General features: G+C 46.3%; 3 non-coding genes across 3 annotated transcripts; all 3 read left to right on the top strand.

Moving 5' to 3' along the window:
• The first annotated feature begins 3342 nt into the window (after positions 1 to 3342).
• On the top strand, positions 3343 to 3414 carry trnae-uuc (transfer RNA glutamic acid (anticodon UUC)). Its single transcript has one exon. It is a non-coding gene; the product is annotated as a tRNA-Glu (tRNA).
• A 3001-nt stretch (positions 3415 to 6415) lies between these two features.
• trnan-guu (transfer RNA asparagine (anticodon GUU)) lies at positions 6416 to 6489 on the top strand. Its single transcript has one exon. It is a non-coding gene; the product is annotated as a tRNA-Asn (tRNA).
• A 219-nt stretch (positions 6490 to 6708) lies between these two features.
• On the top strand, positions 6709 to 6781 carry trnav-aac (transfer RNA valine (anticodon AAC)). The gene has a single exon. It is a non-coding gene; the product is annotated as a tRNA-Val (tRNA).
• Positions 6782 to 7364: the final 583 nt, after the last annotated feature.

Here is a 7364-nt window from a genome sequence, read left to right as displayed (position 1 = left end):
GTGGTGGTTGAAGGTCAATCATCACAGCCCAAGACATCGCTGCAGGAGTTCCTCAGGGCAGTGTCCTATGCCCAAACATCTTCAGCTGCTTCAACAATGACCTTCCCTCCAACATAAGGTCAGAAATGGGGATGTTTGCTGATGACTGCACATTGTTCAGTGCCATTCACAACTCCTCAGATAATGAAGCAGTTCATGCCCGCATGCAACAAGACCTGGACGACATTCCGGCTTGGGCTGATCTTCTCTTCTTCTTCTTCTTAGGCAGTCCCTCGGAACTGAGGATGACTCATTAAAAATGAGTTCTCAGGTGCCAGCAAATGAGTTGCCAGCGACGCCCACATCCCATAAATTTAAAACAGAAATAGACAGTTTCCTAGTAGAAAAGGGAATTAAGGGTTACGGGGAGCGGGCAGGAATTTGGACATGAGTCTAGGTTCGGATAGGTCATGGCCCTGTGGGTAGCGGAGCAGGCCCAGGGGCCGTGTAGCCTGATCCTGCTCCTGTTTTCATGTGTCTAATGCTGTTAGATTCAGGAGATAGTCCTGTCATAGTGGATTGGCGGTTAGGATCAGATCAGCCATGATCTTATTGAATGGCGGAGCAGGCTCGAGGGGCCAATTGGCCTACTCCTGCTCCTATTTCTTATGTTCTTATGTAAAAAAAAATTTGTAATCCAGGCATAGTACTCAGAATGGATAAGGAGATTGAGTTGAATTTACCCAAATATAATGCCATTTTTTGTGTCTGTATACATTACACTGCACATACAAACTTCAAGCACTGTATTCATATAGCTTCTAAACAAAATGGTTTGATACATGGCTGACAGAAACAATAGTGAGCCACAGGAGTGGGTGTGGCAGGCAAGAATATTTACTGGGACACAGGAAGAACTCCCTGTTCTTCTTTGAATGGTGCCACAGGAGCTTTAACATTTTTCTTAACAGACGCCCAGGATCTCTAAAGGACAGCACTAACAATGCAGCTTTCCCTCATAAGAGCACTGAGGTCCCAGTCCGGATTACATTATCTTATCCTGGAATAAAGCTTGAGCCCATAACTTTTGCCCTTATAAAGAATGCTACTAACTAAGCCAACCCGAGCCAAGCCAAGCTCAATTTCAAGCTTTCATGCTTTTCAGACCAGGAGGCCACTTGGGCGCTTGGTCATCTTCTTGATGACATTAGCTGGCAAGTTCTCAGCGAACTAACACACACAGGGAGAACACGTGTAGGTTGTCATCAACTCTGCTCTGCCTCATGGTCCACACAAAGATCATCAACGTGCAGCTAAACGCTGCCAAGAGGATGGTGTCAGGCAAGCTCAAGTCCACTCCAACTGAGTGGCTCCCAGTCCTGTCCCACATTGCCCCACCTGCCATTCACCACGACGCCACCGTGCTTCATGAGATGGAAAAAAATCATGAGCAACACCAACCTTCCCCCATTCACAAAGACTTTTAAAATCCACCACAAAAGCGCTTAAAATCACACCGGCCATTCTGGGAAACAGCAACCAATATTCATGCAGCTGGTACCGACCCACCATCCAGATGGACTGTAGGGGGTTTTGGTTTGGGGTTTGTGTCTGGTCAGTCAGTCGTGTGTCTGAGCTGCTCCAGCCCCGTGCGGTTCGAATCGCTTCCCCTTTTTGGTTCTGAGCACCGGACTTATTTACAAGTAGCGATATAGACAAACGAGACCAGTGGTTTGGTGCAAAGAAAACCAATGTTTATTAAAATAGAGAACAATTACTATACAGAGAAAATCACTATGGATGCAGCACAATTACACTTAACGGGGGAGGAGAAACGGACACATCGAGGGAAAATGACTAAAATGACACTTTAGCAATTCCCCTTAACTCCCACCCTTTACACCTATCTAGGTTATCTTGTGATGGGCCAGAAAATTGATGCTCACCAGTCTAGGATGTTGAAACGCCTGCTCCGTGCCCTGTTGCCTGCCGATGTCTTAGGTTTTCACTGCCCCAAAGCAGAGACACCCCAGCAATTTAAACGTAACTGCAGGTATTCTACTTCCCTGGACGGGCTCTTCATCGGCGGTCCTTTTTGCTGGGTTGATGGTAAGGCAGGGCACCGGAGGCGAGTCAGGAGAGAGAGAGAAATGGCCTCCCGAGGGACTAGTTATACCCTTCCCGGTAGCCCTTATCTCCCGCCAGATCGGCTCATTTCTTTTGTCTAATCTGGACGTATTGAAACTCATACAAAAGGTACCGATCTGGGCCCATCGACCTGGATGGCCGGTAATCAGTTTTAAACGCCTCATCAGTGTTCCCCTTTGTCCAACTGGTTTCGTGATGGGGCCATTCCAGTCTGAATGCCCCGTTGATCGTTTTGAAGCACTTGGGTAAACAATGTTGACGTTCTCTAAACGAAGGCCTGAATGCTGCTGAGCTTGTCCCACTACATATTCAATAGGCCCTGACTGCTGTTGATTGTTTGTACAAACAACCTTGATGGCTTTAATCAGAGGCCTGGATGCTACTGGGTTTGCTTCTGATGCATAAATGCAGAAGGTCTGTCTGCATTCAAGTTTCTGGAAAGTTCCTTCTCACAGTCATCGGAATACAAGCTTGTCAGTCCAAACTGAAACTTACAGGCTTTGGCCATGAGGCTGACCGCAGCCATCTTGTTGAGCCCTGGATTCCAAACTCAGTCCAACCAGGGCTTCTTTAATAAACCAAAAGTAAATCCTCGGGGGAGACATGAAATTTGCGAATCCTTTCAGTACGGAATCGTGGGACACGGGCAACATAAAGAACCAACACCTCATCACTGACCCAGAAGTCCCTGGCTTTGACCTCCCTCGAAGACAGTGGACAGGCTCAACCCAATCCGCACAGGGCGTGGACAATGCGGCCACCTGCTCAACAAGTGGAAGATGAGGGACGACCCGAAGTGGGACTGTGGCCATGAGTCCCAGACCATGAAACACATCAATCAACCTGCCCACTAAGATCCCTTGTGGGAGGCACCTCATTTCTCCACTCGGCATCTCAGGAGGCCATCGAATGGATAGCCAAACTAGACATCCCATTATAGCTTTTCCCATCATACTAAACAACAATTTCAAGCTTTGGTATTTCAATGGGGCAGAAGCGATTGCTGATGTCAGCATGTCACCAGTTCTTTTATTGTACATGCATGTTTACAAACCTGGTTCAATGTCATACAAGCCATTTTGCAGGGACTAGATCATCATATTAATAATTGACATCAATACTCTGTTTTGGTGAATGCAATAAAACTCTCAGAATTATAGGAAACTATTAGTACTGCTTAGCACATCTTGTGAATCAGTCAATTTACTGATAACCTCCCATATGGTCTAGCGGTTAGGATTCCTGGTTTTCACCCAGGCGGCCCGGGTTCGACTCCCGGTATGGGAATTATCATTTTTCTCAAAAGGTCAATCCTCATTATATTTCAAGTTTTGTGTGTCATTATTTTATATCGGGTTTTTTTCACTACTTAGGATATATTGCGGACAGTTATTACATTCGGACTATGTTCTCCGTTCTTCTATTGAACACTTAATTCAACCATTTGTGGAGATCAGCGACAGTTCGCGGGTCAGACCAGGAGGGACCGCTGCAGCGTGAGGAGCGCAGAACAAAGTTATAATTAGTGCTAGAGGGCGCGATGGAGGAACTGCGCGGCAACGAGGTCTTTCTATTTTACTCGGGGAGCTGCAAGCAGTGGCTCTGGGTGCTGTACATTTATTGTATTCACTGCGCTCTAGCTCTGGGCGCTGTACATTTATTGTACTCACTGCATTGTGGCTCTGGGTGCTGTGCATTTATTGTACTCACTGCATTGTGGCTCTGGGTGCTGTACATTTATTGTACTCACTGCATTGTGGCTCTGGGTGCTGTGCATTTATTGTACTCTGCATTGTGGCTCTGGGTGCTGTACATTTATTGTACTCACTGCATTGTGGATCTGGGTGCTGTACATTTATTGTACTCACTGCATTGTGGCTCTGGGTGCTGTACATTTATTGTACTCACTGCATTGTGGCTCTGGGTGCTGTACATTTATTGTACTCACTGCATTGTGGCTCTGGCTGCTGTGCATTTATTGTACTCACTGCATTGTGGCTCTGGGTGCTGTACATTTATTGTACTCACTGCATTGTGGCTCTGGGTGCTGTGCATTTATTGTACTCTGCATTGTGGCCCTGGGTGCTGTACATTTATTGTACTCACTGCATTGTGGATCTGGGTGCTGTACATTTATTGTACTCACTGCATTGTGGCTCTGGGTGCTGTACATTTATTGTACTCACTGCATTGTGGCTCTGGGTGCTGTGCATTTATTGTACTCTGCATTGTGGCTCTGGGTGCTGTACATTTATTGTACTCACTGTGCTCTGGGTGCTGTATATTGTACTCACTGCATTGTGGCTCTGGGTGCTGTACATTTATTGCACTCACTGCGCTCTGTCTCTGGGTGCTGTACATTTATTGCAATCATTGCGTTCTAGCTCTGGGTACTGTACATTTATTGTACTCTTGTGAGGCTCTGGATGCAGCACCTTCTATACCATCAACGTTTAATACAGTTACTATTTTTTTTATTCGCTCCTGGGATGTTGGCATCACTGGCAAGGCCAGCATTTATTGCCCATCCTAGATTGACCTTGGGAAGGTGGTGGTGGTGAGCCACCTTCTTGAACCGCTGCAGTCCGTGTGGTGAAAATACTCCCATAGTGCTGTTATGGAGGGAGTTCCAGGATTTTGACCCGACAACGATGAAGGAACGGCGATATATTTCCAAGGCAGGATGGTGTGTGACTTGGATGGGAACTTGGAAGTGGTGGTGTTCCCATGCGCCTGCTGTCCTTGTCCTTCTAGGTGGTAGAGGTTGCGGGTTTGGGAGGTGCTGCTGAAGAAGCCTTGGCGAGTTGCTACAGTGCATCTTGTAGATGGTACACACTACAGCCACGGTACACCGGTGGTGGAGGGAGTGAATGTTTAAGATGGTGGATGGGGTGCCAATCAAGCAGGCTGCTTTGTCCTGGATGGTATTGAGCTTCTTCATTGCTGTTGGAGCTGCACTCATCCAGGCAAGTGGAGAGTATTCCATCACACTCCTTACTTGTGCCTTGTAGATGGTGGAAAGGCTTTGGGGAGTCAGGAGGTGAGACACTCACCGCAGAATACCTAGCCTCTGACCTGCTCTTGTAGCTGGTCCAGTTAAATTTCTGGTCAATGGTGACCCCCAGGATGTTGATGGTGGGGGATTCGGTGATGGTAATGTTGCTAAATATCAATGTGACTCTGGCGTGTAAAACATTTGCCTTCATTTGTTACTTTATAATTACCTTTATAAGGCCGGGGAGTTTGTGATCAAACCTTACAGTGCTCTTACCAGGCAGCACCTTGAATATTGCACCCAGTTTGGTCACAAAGAAACAAGAGACATTCAAGCACAAAAGCAAAATACTACGGATGCTGGATATCTGTACATTCAAGTACTCGAGGCAGTGCCGAGAAGAACCACGAGGCTGATGCTCTCAGTCATGAGTTAGGAGGAAAGAGCCTAGAAAGGAGGTGTATAGAAGGTGATCTTATAGAGACATATAAAATTCTTATGGGTATGTGGAAGTTAACCCAGAATAGCACTTTAAATTAAGCTGCGAAAGTAGAACAAAGGGACTCTGGTTCAAACTAGTAACAGGACTGATATCAGGAAATTATTCTTCACACAAAGAGTGATCAACGTATGAAATAGACTTCCAGATAGAGTAGTGGAGATAAAAACTCTGGAATCATTAAAAAAAATAATTGGATGCTGTAATGAGGGATACATTAGGAAAGCTCTGTATGGAAAAATTAAGATGGACTGAATGGCCCTCCTCATCTATAATTAACTTGTACTCACACGTCTACCTGCATATATGTGCTTCCAGTTCTACAACCTTAATATGTATATGGTCTTAGCATTCATATAAACATGTTTAGCTGTTCTTTCTAATTATTTTGTGTCTCTGTCTTTTGCTGTTCAATTTTTCTCTACAACATTTACATGTAAAAGTGCTCCCGTTGGGTCCAGATCCAGCTTCTGATAGGCAACAGGGTGCTGCTTACATCCACAGCCAACTGCATGCTGCTCCCATCCACCCAACTGCATGCTGACCCCCATCCACAACCAACTGCATGCTGACCCCCATCCACCGAATGCAAGCTGTCCCCAGCTACCCGATTGGGTGCTGCTCGCCATCTCCCCCACTGGTTGTGGGCCCCATCCTCCCAGCTGGGGGCGGGTGCCAGTCTCTTTCTCCAGTGCACAGGTTGCAGAGCCAGGTTGCTGCAGCGATTGCAGGTCGAACAGACTAGTTACAGTCCCGCGATCCAACTCAGCTCCCCGGGGCGACTATTTAGCGTGGTCTCTGTGGCGCAATCGGTTAGCGCGTTCGGCTGTTAACCGAAAGGTTGGTGGTTCGAGCCCACCCAGGGACGTGGTGTTTTTTCTTTATTAAATTCTGGATTGTCCACACAAACAAACTTGTTATTTTGGTGAATTCAAGCGCACGGAGAAGAAGCCGGACTGGCTTTCAGCGGGGATAAAGTGTAATTGTGATCGTGATTAGTATCAGCACTGTTCACAGGCCAATTACTGAGTCAGGTTGGATCGTTGTAAGGTTTAGGGGGCTGCCGCAGGGATACTTATGCATGTCTGTTTCCGTAGTGTAGTGGTTATCACGTTCGCCTAACACGCGAAAGGTCCCCGGTTCGAAACCGGGCGGAAACAGTTTTGCGTGTTAAATTATTTTATTAATTAATATTTTAAAATTAGTGGAATTTGGGGTTTGAGTTTTTGACACACAAATCTGTGTTTAGGTTATAAGAATTCGGAGCCCATTAACACCCCCAGGTATAAACCAATAGGGTAAAAAAATAAATCTGCTCCATTAACTGGTTTCAGTTATACAGTAAAAATACATGTTGAGTTAGTGACGTGCCATTATCCCTTTAGAGATTATATTTTAATAAAACTAAATAACAATGGGCAATTGATCTTGAGCAACAGGTACCATTTTTCTCTAATAACAACAGAAAATGCTGGAAACACTCAGCAGGCCAGGCAGCAAATGGGAAGGTGCCAGGCGAAGGAGAAGGGCTGTTGGGGGTGATTGAGGAGTGGACCAGGGTGCCGTGGAGGGAGCGGTCCCTTCGGAATGCTGAAAGGGGAGGTGAGGGGAAGATGTGTATGGTGGTGGGATCACATTGGAGGTGGCGGAAATGGCGGAGGAACAGCACCTCATCTTTCGATTAGGCACTTTACAGCCTTCTGGACTCAATATCGAGTTCAACAATTTCAGATAATAATCCCT

This window comes from Somniosus microcephalus, chromosome 10, assembly GCF_052327205.1.
Source record: "Somniosus microcephalus isolate GS21.2 chromosome 10, FLI_Smic_1.0, whole genome shotgun sequence".
Lineage (NCBI taxonomy): Eukaryota > Metazoa > Chordata > Chondrichthyes > Squaliformes > Somniosidae > Somniosus > Somniosus microcephalus.
Note: the sequence above shows the minus strand (reverse complement) of the source record. Positions and strands in the feature narration are given on the sequence as shown.